Source organism: Pipra filicauda, unplaced genomic scaffold, assembly GCF_003945595.2.
Source record: "Pipra filicauda isolate LSUMZ 115617 unplaced genomic scaffold, ASM394559v2 scaffold7_size6619720_pilon, whole genome shotgun sequence".
Lineage (NCBI taxonomy): Eukaryota > Metazoa > Chordata > Aves > Passeriformes > Pipridae > Pipra > Pipra filicauda.
Window position 1 is genome coordinate 5,963,378 of NW_024104976.1, and position 15,335 is coordinate 5,978,712.

Genomic DNA, 15,335 nt, shown 5'->3' on the forward strand with positions numbered 1-15,335 from the left:
ACAGAAATGCCCCTCCACTTGCACAGTACAAGCCCAGCTGGCACATGTGTGAAGGTGGATGGGCAGAGGTGCCATTCCCAGCATGTCCTAAGGCGGCAGCAGCAGCAGCAGCAGCATCACTGCAAGAGACAGGAAGAAGTGAGACAGTGGGATGGTTTTCTTGCTCTGTGTGTGCTGAGGACTGGAGGTGTCTATTGGACAGGGAGATGTGTGTGTCCCCCATGGGCAGCATGAGCTGCCTCGAGTGGTGGTGCATAGCAGAGGTGTGTGCAGAGTGTGCCTGGAGCTGAGTGCTGTTTTGTGCAGGGTGGTGCTGCAAGGGTGGTCAGTGTGTGGTGGTGCTGTGTGCTGGAGGGTGGCTAGTGCAGCTGGAGGGTGGCTAGTGCAGCTGGAGACTTGCTAGGCAGGTGTTCCTGCCAGAAAGGCGTGTGCTGTGTGTCAGCTTGTCGTGGTGTTTGTGTGGGAATGGCAGGAGGAGGCCTGAGGGTGTGGGGCTGGGGTAGGGAGTGTGTGAGCTGCAGGAGCAGCAGGGCTGTGCCAGCAGATGCGTTGGTGGTATAGTGGTGAGCATAGCTGCCTTCCAAGCAGTTGACCCGGGTTTGATTCCCGGCCAACGCACAGGGCCTTTTGTTGGCTCACAGGGGCCAAGGGCTGCCCTGGCCCTGCAACCTTGCAGGAGAGGCCACAGCTCCTGCTTGCCTCTTGCCTGCCCTGACACAGCTGGTTTTGCCAGCCAGGCTTGCTCCTCAGGCCTGCTCCTCCCCAGTGCCTCTGCCGGGCATTCAGAGGAGGCTGCTGGTGAGAAAAACTCACACAGCCCCAGCTCCTGGGGCCCTGGGCGACACCCTGCCAACACCAGTGGCCTCTTCCAGCTGAGGTGGCTCCAGGCGGGGCTCCTCACTCTTGCTACAGCAGCCAGAGGAGAGGCATCTTTGCTGCTGCTACTGCAGCTGCTTGCACCTGGCAGGGGCAGCGTGCTGCTGGGGCAGGCTGGTGATGAGGACTCAGAATGGCCAGGTGGGCACCAAGGCCTGAACTGTACTTCATAAGGCCAGTTATGCACTCAGAATGCCAGTGGGAGCAGGATTGTTCTTTATAAAATGAACAGATCTTTCTGGAAACTGTGCTAACACACAGGGAAAAGAAGGGGAATGGTGACAGCCCGCAGAGCCTCCCTAAGGACAAAGGATGCCTGACAAAATCAGAGGCTTCCCACACTGTGCTCCTGAGAGCAAAGCTGGAGCAGGGCTGTGAAGGTGTCAGTGTGCTGAGGGAAGCCCTGAAGGAGTCAAAAGGCTAAAGTAAAGAAAGGTCCCACTGAGATTTGAACTCAGATCGCTGGATTCAGAGTCCAGAGTGCTCACCTTTACACCATGGGACCTCCTGCACACCTCACCTCTTGACCCTCTCACCAGCCTCCCTCACACTCAGCACCCTGCCTCAGCCTCAGACCTCTCTCTCCACCTCCCGCCACATCCAACACCAACTGCGGCCTCCCTTCACCGCCTCCATGCCCTCTGCAATCACACCACTCTTCAAAGCACCAACACACCTCCCTCTCCCAGCCTCACCTGCCCTCTCTGACAAGCCCCAAACTCCAAACCTCTCACAAGCCTCTCTTGCCCCGAGTACAACAGGCTCTTTCTGCCTCACCACAGCCCTTGACAAACCACACAGACACCTTCACACACCACAACACCCCTCACCTTCTCTTCTCCAGGCTCAAGCAGCCCAGCTCTCTCATGACTGAGGAGAGGGAAACATTCACGCATCTCTAAAAAGTGGAAGAGAGACCTTCTGGGAAACTAAGAAAAAGTGGGAAGGAGGCCAAGGAAGCCAAGAGCCTGCCAAGTTGGACTCCAACCCGCTTGTCCCAGGAGCGCTGCCCCCGGAGGGCAGTGCCTTAGCCCACTGAGCCATTGTGACCCCAGCACAGCTCTGCCTTTCCCAGGCCTTCCTCCATCGCCTTGGGACATGGCAAAGGAAGCCCTTGGCCTGTGCTGCTGCCTTGTGGGTACTTCCTGGGGCAACAAGGCTGCTCCGTTCTGCCCTGCTCAGGGCCAGGAAGGTCTCTGGCACACCAAGGCCTGAGCACAAAAAGGCCTTAGCAGAGGATGGTTTCGATCCATCGACCTCTGGGTTATGGGCCCAGCACGCTCCCGCTGCGCCACTCTGCTGCCCTGTGTCCAGGGCTGGCCAAGGACTCACAGACGGACCCTTGGCTTTCAGTTAACAAGGGAATTCACTGGGATATTCTCTCCCCTGGCAGAACACACAGGGGTCCCAGCCTACTGCGTGGAGGACAACAATTACACGTGATCTTCCACATTACAGACTCAGACTCAATGACTCAGGCTTTTCTTGCTCTGGTCTAAGCAGAGGGAGCTCTTTCTGTAACTGCTGCTAAGCTCAGGACAGCAGCCAGTGCTCATCCTGGCAGACCAGCTGGTAACCTGAGGGAGAAGGAGAACAAACGACCACAACTCTCAAATGATGCTGCACAAAAGGCTTTAATGAGAAGGAGCAAATGCAGTGGCACAGAGCAGAGACCAAGAAAAACGTTTGCAGGGGTCAGGGAGGGACAAAAATGGGCCCATTTCCCAAGGAGCAAGGGGATGCTGTGCCATCCTCAGCAGTTCATGCTGCAGCGGGGGATAGGCAGACACAGCCCGGACCCCCCCAGACCAAGGGAGCCCCCAGAAGAGATGGGAACCCCCGAGGAGCTGAGGGAGCTGCCAACAGCAGCTGACAGAGAGGATCCCACGGCTGTGTTCTGAGGGAAGGAGGTGAGGATGGGGCCCGGCATGGTCACCACCACCGGGGTGGCCTCGATGTAGACGGTGGAGTCAGCGCAGCGGGCGTAACAGGGCTCAGTGCAGCTGCTGGCGAGTGGGGTTGGGCCACAGGGGCCGCAGGGGCGTGGGGGACAGGGTCTGCAGCAAGACATCTCTGGGTGAAGGAGGCAGAGCTGGAACACAGAGCAGGGAGCAACAGCCTCAGGATCAGTCCGTCTATCATTTCTTCAGCTGTCTCTGTATATCAACTCCTATATACAGCCCTCTCTGCACACTGAGTGGCACAACACTGCAATACTGCCCCAGTTTAGGAATAGAACCCAGCACAGTCTGGTTGAAGTGCCTGTAGTAAAATTGATCACAACCCACCTCCAGAATAGACCTGGCTGTGTTAGAGATAACAGAGGATGCACCGGGCCATTTCTTTCCATTACTGCAGGTGCAAGTTCTGATGAGCAGATCCCCCTGCACCTCAGACCCCTTTCATCCTCTTCTGCTGTTACGAAACCCCCTCTTCCCAGCTCTCCCCAGCCAGTGCCATGATAAGGGTGACAGCTCTTCCACAGTGCTGTGTCAGGGCAAAGCTGAGACACCCAAGAATCAACCTGAGGAGTGACCATGACAGCCCTTCAGCCCACAGAGAGAGAGGGAGCAGACTCAGGCTTACCTCGTTCCTCGAGGAAAGGGAGGCAAGAGAGGAGGATGCAGAACCTGCAGCAGCACAGCCTTTTATGCTGTGTCCCTGAGCCCTGTGGGGCCACAAACATTCCTTGCCCATGAAGCATCTAAACACCTGGTAGTCACCATGTGCCAACATCTCGTAGCTGATGAAGTCCCTGCCTCTTTCATGTCAGATATTGTTCTCTGGTTTCACACACAAAATATGAAAATGATTCCTCTCTGTCCCAGCTTCCAAAGACCACTTTACTTGGAGGTCTCAGACTACCATTCAAGGTCAGTTGAAATGGGTTTGCATAATATCAATTGCCTTTTTCACTTCTCCTTCTTGATGGTGAGCGTGGCCCCAGTCACAGTTACATTCAGCCATGAGGGACACCTCAGGTCAGCTCTCAGGAGCTTTCAGTGCAGGCACTCAGGCTCAGAGGGACATTTTCTCCCCACAGCTCATCACAGACATACGGAAGAATGTGAGTGACTTGAGGCAGAAAGTCCAAAGTGAACGACCCCATATGAGGGAAGAGACTCATCTCTCCAGGGAGGTGGCAAGGAAAGTCCATGTTCAGCTGTAGGATGTCCCCTGCAGAAGAAGGGACAGCCAAGGGCAACTTGATTACAATCCTCGGGCTGTAGCACGGCCTGGTTTTGTGATCAAAGAGATGCCACGTCCTTCCCTGAAAGAGACCCACACCCCAAGTGACCTGTTTGGATCAGCGTGTCCACCCAGAGGGCAGAGGCCTGGATGGTCAGCTTTGGGGAAGAGTCTGAGGGCAGGGAACACTTAGCTCTTGGCTCTTTGCCCTGGGTCAGGGATGGCTTGGCCCATTCCATGCCTTTCACATTTCAAAGGGACACTGGATCTGTCTCCCAGGGAACCTGGGAGTCATCGGGATGTGGAAGAGTTGGGAAAAACCCAGAGCTCCAGGCAAGCCTGAGTCACCCAGTGTGGACTTCAGTGGACACAGTGCCTCAGACTTGGGTATTCCAGGGATAACCGAGCTCATATCCTCCAAGCTCTGCTGTTGTCAAGGGCATTTCCAGACCTTTTAGCCCAATTGCAGGATCAACAGGTGCTTCTCTGCAATCCCCTGCATTTGCTGCTCCTGCCCTTCTGTTCTCTTCTGTTCTGCCTCATCCTCTGCCAGTCCCTCTCTCTAGGAGAGTTCATCAGCCCCTCTCTTGTGCCTGGGGACACAGAGTGGGGCACAGCAATCCAGATGTGGCCTCTGCAGTGCCACAGAAAGGGCACCATTCCTGAGGGCATCAGATCCCAGGGTTATGGGGTGAGGTCTGGAGAGGGACAGTAAGGAGCTCTCAGGATCAGGAGTGAAGGCTCCACACAGGACCTACAGTGCAAGGGACTCTGTTGGGACAGACTTTCTCTCCTCTTTCCAGCCTTTCTGCCCAGAAGGGCTTTGTACTCCCTGCTCTGGAAGGGGAATGCAGAGCAAGGGGCATTCCCTGCACACAGCCCTGTGCTCTCCATGGGGCCATGGCATGTGCTCAGCAGTGCAGGCAGCCTCAGTGGCATCTCCTGGTGGCCCAGCTGGGAGGCTCAGCTGTAGAAACCATTCCCACCTCCTGGTAGCACACAAGGGCTTCCATGCAGCCCTGGAAGAGCTGCCCAAGAGACAGGGACCTCTCTGATACTGGTGGTGTTCAGAGGACAATGGGACAAGGCCCAGAGCTTCAGGAGGTGAGTGGGAAGTTTGTCCTGCTCCGAGCAGGACCAGAGCACTTCCAGTGGTCCCTCCTGACCTCCACTGTTCTGGGGTGCCCTGCACCTCCTGGGCCCTTGGAGCAGCCACCAAAAGACAGTGTCATGGAAAGCAGCAGCAGCAGCAGCAGCACAGGATTGCAAAGACATTCCAGGTGTTTTGGGAATTGTCTGCAAAGGTGTGGAAATGCCTTTGAAGAAAACAGAAATTGTGGAGGCATGAGGCTCCGTGCTCTGCTGTCCCTGGAATTCCCAAGTCTGGGGCACTGTCTCCACTGAAGTCCACCCTGGGTGACTCAGGTTTGCCTGGAGCTCTGGGATTTTCCCAACTCTTCCCGATGGCAATGACTCTCAGGTGCACTGGGAGACTGATCCAATGCCCCTTTGAAACGCGAAAGGCATGGAATGGGCAAAGCCATCCCTGATCTAGGACACAGAGCCAAGAGCCTTTGGCTCCCTGCCCTCAGCCTCTTCCCCAAAGAAGGCCAAGCACGTCTCTGGCCTCTGGGTGAACACGCTGAGGAAAACAGGTCAGTTGGGGTGTGGGGTTTTTGCAGGAATGAATGAGAGGTGGGACATTCCTCTGTGTGCTCTGGAAATCCCAGTCCCCACGGGCAAGAAGGCCCATGTGCAAGGGGAGACAGGGGGGCAGCCTGCAGAAATCAAGACCACTTAGCTGCTCAAAAAGGCCAAAGTGCTTAGGCAGTGGAGGCAGAAATACACATCTGGGTATAACTATGGCCAGGGAGTGCAAGGGGGGGATCCGGAAAGCGAAGGCAGAGCTGGAGCTGAACTAAACTATGGGCATGAAAAATCACAAGAAGGCTTTCTTCAGGTGCAGAGAACAACAAAGAAAGATGCAAGGAGCTGTAAATCCACAGGAGTGAAAGATGGCAACATCTGACATGGGGAAGGAGGAGATTTTTCCCTTGGCATTCAGTGGCAGGTGCTCCAGCCATGCCAGTGATTGACAGAATCCAAGGGCAGGGAGTGGCAGAAGGAAATACCACCCACTGTAGAAAACAATCAGCTTCAAGACCATCGAAGGAACCTGCATGTGCACAAGTGCAAGGGGCCTGATGAGATGCATGTGAGGGTCCTGAAGGGACTGGCAGAAGAAGTTGCTAAAGCACTCCCCATCTTATTTGAAAAGTCTCAGCACAGGAGAATTGAGAAGGGGAGGCCAGGCAGTCTCACCTCTGTGCCTTGGCAAGGTCATGGAGCAGATCCTCCTGGAAGCCGTGCTATGACACTGAGAAAAGAAAGAGCTGATTGGTGCCAGCCAACAGGGCTTCAGTAAGGGCATCTACTAGTTCAAAACATGGAAGAGGACCCTGCAAAACACCCTTGTCTCTAAACTGTAGAGACACGGCTTATCTGGTTGGGACCCTCAGGGACTAAGGAATTGGGTTGATGGAATTGGGTTGTGATCGATGGCTCAGTGTCCAAGTAGACACGAGTGAAAAGTGTTGTTCCTCAGGGCTTGGTTTGGGGACCAGGATTATTTAAGTCCTTTGTCAGGGACATGGAGAGTGGGATTGAGTGTATCCTCAGACATTCAGTAAAGCTACAGAGGAACATTTGGTCAAGATTTGTAGTGATGGGACAAGGGGTAATGGTTCTAAACTGTGAGTGGGTAAATGTAAATGAGAGATGAGAAACAAATTCTTTCCGCTGAGTGTATTGACACACTGGAACAGGTCTTCCACAGAATTTCGGGATAATATGTCAGGGGGCTGGAACTGGATAATCTTCAAAGTCCTGGTCATCCCTAAATGATTCCTAGATTGAACAGACAAATCTGTGTTGTATGAAGTGGGAGCACAACATTTCAGATGAAAGACAAAAGGACTTAATCAGCAAAGAAGCCTTACAAGTGATGACTACCAGGTGTTTAGATGTTTCATGGGCAAGGAATGTTTGCGGCCCCACAGAGCTCAGGACACAGCATAAAAGGCTGTGCTGCTGCAGGTTCTGCATCCTCCTCTCTTGCCTCCCTTTCCTCGAGGAACGAGGTAAGCCTGAGTCTGCTCCCCCTCTCTCTGTGGGCTGAAGGGCTGTCATGGTCACTCCTCAGGTTGATCCTTGGATGCCTCAGCTTGGCCTTGACAGAGGACTGTGGAAGGGCTGTCAGCCTTTTCATGGTGGTGGCTGAGGAGAGCGGAGAATAGAGGGTTTTCTGCAGCAGAAGGGGATCAAGAGGGCTTTGATGCACAGGGATCTGCCCAGCAGAAAGCATTGGAAGGAAATGGCCCAGTGCAACCCCTGACATCTCTAACACAGCTACATCTTTTCTGGAGATGAGCTGTGATCAGTCTTTCCACAGATGCCTTAAACCCTCTCTGCTGGGTCTTATTCCTAATCCAGGGCAACCTGCCTGTGATTTTCTACTTGGAGGGGAAGATGATAGTTGTAGGAATTGTAGGCAGAGAATGTGTTTTGAAACAAAGTGTGTCTACAGAGAGAGGTAAGGAAATGATGGACTAATCCTGAGGTTGTTGCTCCCTGCTCTGTGTTCCAGCTCTGCCTCCTTCACCCAGAGATGTCTTGCTGCAGACCCTGTCCCCCACGCCCCTGTGGCCCCTGTGGCCCAACCCCACTCGCCAGCAGCTGCACTGAGCCCTGTTACGCCCGCTGCGCTGACTCCACCGTCTACATCGAGGTCGCCCCCGTGGTGGTGACCATGCCGGGCCCCATCCTCACCTCCTTCCCTCAGAACACAGCCGTGGGATCCTCTCTGTCAGCTGCTGTTGGCAGCTCCCTCAGCTCCTCGGGGGTTCCCATCTCTTCTGGGGGCTCCCTTGGTCTGGGGGGGTCTGGGCTGTGTCTGCCTATCCCCCGCTGCAGCATGAACTGCTGAGGATGGCACAGCATCCCCTTGCTCCTTGGGAAATGGGCTCATTTTTGTCCCTCCCTGACCCCTGCAAACGCCTTTCTTGGTCTCTGCTCTGTTCCACTGCATTTGCTCCTTCTCATTAAAGCCTTTTGTGCAGCATCCCTGGAGAGTCGTGGTCCTTTGTTCTCCTCCTCCCTCAGGTTACCAGCTGGTCTGCCAGGATGAGCACTGGCTGCTGTCCTGAGCTTACCATCAGCTGCAGAGAGAGCTCCCTGAGCTTAGAGCAGTGCACCCTAAGCTTAGCAGCAAGGACATGAACTCAAAATGAAAGAGGGTGAATGGCTTTAGCAGCACTTGATCATTGACTGATTCAATATTTAGGAAGCAATATGATAGGACTGGCTGCAAATATAAAAATGAATTAATTCTAGATTTACAGTAAGCTTTCATTCCATCACAAACCTACAGGCACAGAGATGTGCACATCTGTGTTTTGGTGTGTAAATGTAGCTATCAAAAATTTCCCTTGGTCTTTGTGAAATACTCACATCAAATCCATTTGCATTTCTCAAGAAGTGTGGGCTGGACTTGGAGGAGTGTGTGAGTGGGGGCAGTGTATCAGCCAAGGCCTCCTTGTCAGAGGTGCTCTTTCAGGTATCCCAACCTGATGATTCTCAAGCTTCCAGAGACATCCCACTCAGAGGGAGGTGCTGGCACAGCCTACAGCAGTCCAGGAGACCTCAAGGGATGGCTCTTTAGAGGGTGCCAAGATGCTTTCCTAGGCAGGAGGTTCCATCCTGCCTACAACCCAAGTCGGTAACTCCTGGCAACAATGTCCAAGACATTTGAGAATTGTTTCCAAAACTGCAGCAATAGTGGTGGTCTTCCACTTGGGCTCCAGTTCAGGCAGGGAATGCTGGAAGGCTGTGAGGGGCTGACTGCTGATCCTCTGTCCCCCAGCGTGGTTGCAAAGCTGATGTTGATGTTGTTGTCAGGGCTGTCCCCACCCATAACATGCAACAGCCCCTGGTGTGGGGAAGGACATTTCACCTCCCAAAGGCTTCTGTAAAGGGACATGTCAGCTCTCAGCTGGTTCATTCAAGACCTGGGAGGAGGAGGAGGATGGCAGAGGCTGCACCACCACATGGCAATGGCAGGCTATCCCAGATAGCTGGCTGAGGAGAAGGGTCTGGGCAGTGCAGCCCCAGCCTGCAGGGCGATGACTCTCAGGCCTCTGTCAGGTGGCCCCATCTGGCTCTGGGAAGGTCCCCACTGCAAATGTGGAGTGGAGCGTTGCCCTGAAGTGCCCGGGCACCGGTGTCAGTGCCCGGGCTGTGTGCTGAGCGGGGCAGGGAGGGCTGGAGCAGGTAGTTGTGGCCGAGTGGTGAAGGCGATGGACTAGAAATCCATTGGGGTTTCCCCGCGCAGGTTCGAATCCTGCCAACTACGGGGCAAAGAGCCTTTTTGGGTGCCAGCACCTGCACAGCTCCCACCCCTGGCACCTGCACAGCTCCCAACCTGGCACCTGCACAGCTCCCACCCCTCTGGGCTGCCCACAGGGCTCCTCCTGCACTTGAACTCCCAGCTCTTCCCCCACAGCAGCAGCAGCACAGCAGGAACTGCTGCAAACCTGCCCAGAAGGACCAGGGAAACCCTGAGGGGCCTTTGGAAGGCTATGGCAGAAAAGCTCAGTGATGGTGCAATGCTGTGTGCCCTGCAGCCATGGCACTGAGGGGGAGGGAAGTACTACGCAGGAAAAGAACCTCAGAGATATTGTCAGTACAAATGAAGAAAGAAAGGTCCAGTTAAGCAGGGCAGCTGGAGCTGCAGCTGATCCATGGACTTCCTGCCCTGCACTCAAACACTTTCCCCTGTGCAGTGCCCCCTGTAGTAGGTAGACTGGGGACACACTGCCCACATTTTCTCCCACATCCCAGCCTTCTCCATCTGGCTTTTCTTTTGGTCTCTTCTGCCTGGGTGCTGCAGGCTCTGCCCTGTGGATGGGACATGCAACCAGGAAATACTCAAAACTCAAAAATGCAGAAGGCAGCACTGCCCCCTCATTCCTCACCCTCACCAAGAGGCTCTACCAGCCTTGAGCCCTCCTGTGACTCCTGGCAGCCTTGAACTCTGGCCACTGCCCAGTCTGGATGGGCCATCCCTGCCCGTGGGCAGTTGGTAACCAGCTCCACCCTCTGTAGTGTCAGGCATGACAGCGACGGCACCAGGCCCAGAGAGGGTCCTTGGTACCCTGCCTGGTGCCTGGGGCTTCCCTTGGCTCTTGGGACACAGTAAAGGCACGGCTGTGCCAGGATGGGAGACCAGCCAGGAGCTGTTGGGGATCACAGCACAGCCCTGGCAGGGCATGGGGCTCACAGCCCGTGGGAAAGGCAAGGCACCAACCGCTCTACAACCTGCTCAATGGAACAAACTCTGCCTCTGACTAAGAGCTGTTCCCTCACAGTAAAGGTGACCTGAAGACCCAATGGAAAGCAGCTGAGAACATCCCACATAGACCATAAAAGAAGAGGACATTTAAAACTATGATTATCACCCCACTGAGCATATGTGCACCCCAGCTGCACGGGACAAGCACATAGTGATTGTGTGATCAATTGTAATTGATTAGCTGACAGTCTAAAAGATGAATGTTGTTGGTCAAAAGAACTGTAGTGTAAACATAAAGCTTCTTTCTCCTGTAATTATTGTCGTCCATGCAGTAGGCTGGGACCCCTGTGTGTTCTGTGGGAATATATCCCAGTGAATTCCCTTGTTAACTGAAAGCCAAGGGTCCGTCTGTGAGTCCTTGGCCAGCCCTGGACACAGGGCAGCAGAGTGGCGCAGCGGGAGCGTGCTGGGCCCATAACCCAGAGGTCGATGGATCGAAACCATCCTCTGCTAAGGCCTTTTTGTGCTCAGGCCTTGGTGTGCCAGAGACCTTCCTGGCCCTGAGCAGAGCAGAACGGAGCAGCCTTGTTGCCCCAGGAAGTACCCACAAGGCAGCACCACAGGCCAAGGGCTTCTGCAAGGGTTTGCCATGTCCCAAGGCAATGGAGGAAGGCCTGGGAAAGGCAGAGCTGTGCTGGGGTCACAATGGCTCAGTGGGCTAAGGCACTGCCCTCCGGGGGCAGCACTCCTGGGAGAAGCGGGTTGGAGTCCAACTTGGCAGGCTCTTGTCTTCCTTGGCCTCCTTCCCACTTTTCTTAGTTTCCCAGAAGGTCTCTCTTCCACTTTTTAGAGATGCGTGAATGTTTCCCTCTCCTCAGTCATGAGAGAGCTGGGCTGCTTGAGCCTGGAGAAGAGAAGGTGAGGGGTGTTGTGGTGTGTGAAGGTGTCTGTGTGGTTTGTCAGGGGGCTGTGGTGAGGCAGAAAGAGCCTGTTGTACTCGGGGCAAGAGAGGCTTGTGAGAGGTTTGGAGTTTGGGGCTTGTCAGAGAGGGCAGGTGAGGCTGGGAGAGGGAGGTGTGTTGGTGCTTTGAAGGGTGGTGTGATTGCAGAGGGCATGGAGGCGGTGAAGGGAGGCCGCAGTTGGTGTTGGATGTGGCGGGAGGTGGAGAGAGAGGTCTGAGGCTGAGGCAGGGTGCTGAGTGTGAGGGAGGCTGGTGAGAGGGTCAAGAGGTGAGGTGTGCAGGAGGTCCCATGGTGTAAAGGTGAGCACTCTGGACTCTGAATCCAGCGATCTGAGTTCAAATCTCAGTGGGACCTTTCTTTACTTTAGCCTTTTGACTCCTTCAGGGCTTCCCTCAGCACACTGACACCTTCACAGCCCTGCTCCAGCTTTGCTCCCCGGAAGCGCAGTGTGGGAAGCCACTGATTTTGTCAGACATCCTTTGCCCTTAGGGAGGCTCTGCAGGCTGTCACCATTCCCCTTCTTTTCTTTGTGTGTTAGCACAGTTTCCAGAAAGATCTGTTCATTTTATAAAGAACAATCCTGCTCCCACTGGCATTCTGAGTGCATAACTGGCCTTATGAAGTACAGTTCAGGCCTTGGTGCCCACCTGGCCATTCTGAGTCCTCATCACCAGCCTGCCCCAGCAGCACGCTGCCCCTGCCAGGTGCAAGCAGCTGCAGCAGCAGCAGCAAAGATGCCTCTCCTCTGGCTGCTGTAGCAAGAGTGAGGAGCCCCGCCTGGAGCCACCTCAGCTGGAAGAGGCCACTGGTGTTGGCAGGGTGTCGCCCAGGGCCCCAGGAGCTGGGGCTGTGTGAGTTTTTCTCACCAGCAGCCTCCTCTGAATGCCTGGCAGAGGCACTGGGGAGGAGCAGGCCTGAGGAGCAAGCCTGGCTGGCAAAACCAGCTGTGTCAGGGCAGGCAAGAGGCAAGCAGGAGCTGTGGCCTCTCCCACAGGGTTGCAGGGCCAGGGCAGCCCTTGGCCCCTGTGAGCCAACAAAAGGCCCTGTGCGTTGGCCGGGAATCGAACCCGGGTCAACTGCTTGGAAGGCAGCTATGCTCACCACTATACCACCAACGCATCTGCTGGCACAGCCCTGCTGCTCCTGCAGCTCACACACTCCCTACCCCAGCCCCACACCCTCAGGCCTCCTCCTGCCATTCCCACACAAACACCATGACAAGCTGACACACAGCACACGCCTTTCTGGCAGGAACACCTGCCTAGCAAGTCTCCAGCTGCACTAGCCACCCTCCAGCTGCACTAGCCACCCTCCAGCACACAGCACCACCACACACTGACCACCCTTGCAGCACCACCCTGCACAAAACAGCACTCAGCTCCAGGCACACTCTGCACACACCTCTGCTATGCACCACCACTCGAGGCAGCTCATGCTGCCCATGGGGGACACACACATCTCCCTGTCCAATAGACACCTCCAGTCCTCAGCACACACAGAGCAAGAAAACCATCCCACTGTCTCCCTTCTTCCTGTCTCTTGCAGTGATGCTGCTGCTGCTGCTGCTGCTGCTGCCGCCTTAGGACATGCTGGGAATGGCACCTCTGCCCATCCACCTTCACACATGTGCCAGCTGGGCTTGTATTGTGCAAGTGGAGGGGCATTTCTGTGACTACACCTGTGGTGGGGTAAGCACAGACAAACACCCACCCAGCTGCTCTCTCCTCCCCCCTCCTTCAGTGATCGAGGGGCAGAGAAAATAGGAGAATCCTTCCAGGTCGAAGCAAACACCAAAAAATGGCTTAGGAAAAACTGCTGCTGGCAAAGCAGAGTCGACTTGGGAAAATTAATGTTTGGCCAATTGAAATAGGTTCACATAGTGAGAAAAAAAATCAGCATTAAACACCAAACTTAAACCACCATCTTTCCTTGTGCCTGGGAGCAGCTTGACTCCTTCACTCCTGTACCCACCCAAGCAGCCTGGGGCAATGACTTTTCTCTCTGTTCTTTCTAAGCCTTCATTTTTTCCTCTCTCTTTCTGACACTTTGATAGAGGCCACTAGCTGCTGATATCCAAGCATTCCGATATGGAGGTGGATCCAATTGTGTGCTGCACAGGACAGCCCCTTACCTCTTCCCACCTGCTCACCGCTGCTCCTGGATCATCCCAGAGGTGGCCTGGGCAGCAAATTAACACGGACAGAGAAATTCCCCAGGTCTTTGAGTCAGTCACATTGATCTTTAACTAAGTAGCACCAGCCTCAGCCTCCTGTGCACCTGCAGAGCCCTGGAGGGGTCCTCCTGTGGTTGGGAAGTTGGGGATTGAGCTGCCTGATGGGAAGGGAGAAACACTTGTATCCCAAGAACACCCAGTGCTGGTGGGGGGAAGCTCTGCCTGCAGCTCCACACCCACCCCCTGCCTTGCTGAGGGCATGTGGGGAGTGCTGGCACCTGAGAAAGCAGAGGAGAAAGCAGGTAGCAGTGTGAGGGAGCAGGGGCAGAAGGCAGAACAGGGCCATGGGCATGGGTGCCATGAGAGCTGCAGCAGCGCAGGGGAAAAGTTGTGGGCTGAGGCAGCAGCGGTGCAAAAGGTGTCTTAGCAGAGGATGGTTTCGATTCATCGACCTCTGGGTTATGGGCCCAGCACGCTCCCGCTGCGCCACTCTGCTGCCCCACTCAGCTCCCACACGCCCCAGCCCGGCCCGGCGCTCCCTGGCGCTGCCGCACCCCCTCCCTCCCTGCCTCTCTCCGATCACCTCACACGCCACCCAAAGGGGCTCCTGCAAAACTTCATAAATACTGAAGCAGTAGATGATCACGTCCAGCTACAGCCATTCACCCTCTTTCATTTTGAGTCCATGGCCTTGCTGCTAAGCTCAGGGTGCACTGCTCTAAGCTCAGGGAGCTCTCTCTGCAGCTGATGGTAAGCTCAGGACAGCAGCCAGTGCTCATCCTGGCAGACCAGGTGATAACCTGAGGGAGGAGGAGAACAAAGGACCACGACTCTCCAGTGATGCTGCACAAAAGGCTTTAATGAGAAGGAGCAAATGCAGTGGAACAGAGCAGAAACCAAGAAAGGCGTTTGCAGGGGTCAGGGAGGGACAAAAATGAGCCCATTTCCCAAGGAGCAAGGGGATGCTGTGCCATCCTCAGCAGTTCATGCTGCAGCGGGGGATAGGCAGACACAGCCCGGACCCCCCCAGACCAAGGGAGCCCCCAGAAGAGATGGGAACCCCCGAGGAGCTGAGGGAGCTGCCAACAGCAGCTGACAGAGAGGATCCCACGGCTGTGTTCTGAGGGAAGGAGGTGAGGATGGGGCCCGGCATGGTCACCACCACCGGGGTGGCCTCGATGTAGACGGTGGAGTCAGCGCAGCGGGCGTAACAGGGCTCAGTGCAGCTGCTGGCGAGTGGGGTTGGGCCACAGGGGCCACAGGTGCTTTGGGGACAGGGTCTGCAGCAGGACATCTCTGGGTGAAGGAGGCAGAGCTGGAACACAGAGCAGGAAGCAACAACCTTAGTATCAGCCTGTCTCTCTTTCCTACTGTAATCTGTAGGAATTAAATTTGCTCTAAAAGCACACTCTGTGCCTACAACTCTCACAACCCACATCATGGCCTATGAGTGGAAAAGCACAGGAAGGATGTCCCACTTTAGGAATAGGACCCAGCAGGGAGGGTTTAAGGCATCTGTGGAACGATTGATCACAGCCCATCTCCTGAAAAGACATGGCTGTCTTAGAGATGTCAGTGGATGCACTGGGCCATTTCATTCCAGCACTGCAAGTGCAATTCTGCTAGAGAGATCCCTCTGCAGCTCTGAACCCTTGATCCCTTTTTGCTGGAACTAAATCCCCGATTCCCAACTCTCCCCAGCCACCACCATGAAAGGCTGACAGCCCTTCAACAGCTCTGTGTCAGGGCCAAGCTGAAGCACCCAAGGATCAACCTGAGGAGCCAC

At 55.1% G+C, this 15,335-nt stretch overlaps 7 non-coding genes across 7 annotated transcripts; 4 read left to right on the forward strand and 3 right to left on the reverse strand.

Moving 5' to 3' along the window:
- Positions 1–546: 546 nt before the first annotated feature.
- Positions 547–618, forward strand: TRNAG-UCC. Its single transcript has one exon. It is a non-coding gene; the product is annotated as a tRNA-Gly (tRNA).
- A 691-nt stretch (positions 619–1,309) lies between these two features.
- TRNAQ-CUG lies at positions 1,310–1,381 on the reverse strand. Its single transcript has one exon. It is a non-coding gene; the product is annotated as a tRNA-Gln (tRNA).
- Positions 1,382–2,105: 724 nt separating this feature from the next.
- TRNAM-CAU lies at positions 2,106–2,177 on the reverse strand. The gene has a single exon. It is a non-coding gene; the product is annotated as a tRNA-Met (tRNA).
- A 7,216-nt stretch (positions 2,178–9,393) lies between these two features.
- Positions 9,394–9,475, forward strand: TRNAS-AGA. The gene has a single exon. It is a non-coding gene; the product is annotated as a tRNA-Ser (tRNA).
- A 1,380-nt stretch (positions 9,476–10,855) lies between these two features.
- On the forward strand, positions 10,856–10,927 carry TRNAM-CAU. Its single transcript has one exon. It is a non-coding gene; the product is annotated as a tRNA-Met (tRNA).
- Positions 10,928–11,658: 731 nt separating this feature from the next.
- TRNAQ-CUG lies at positions 11,659–11,730 on the forward strand. The gene has a single exon. It is a non-coding gene; the product is annotated as a tRNA-Gln (tRNA).
- A 692-nt stretch (positions 11,731–12,422) lies between these two features.
- On the reverse strand, positions 12,423–12,494 carry TRNAG-UCC. Its single transcript has one exon. It is a non-coding gene; the product is annotated as a tRNA-Gly (tRNA).
- Positions 12,495–15,335: the final 2,841 nt, after the last annotated feature.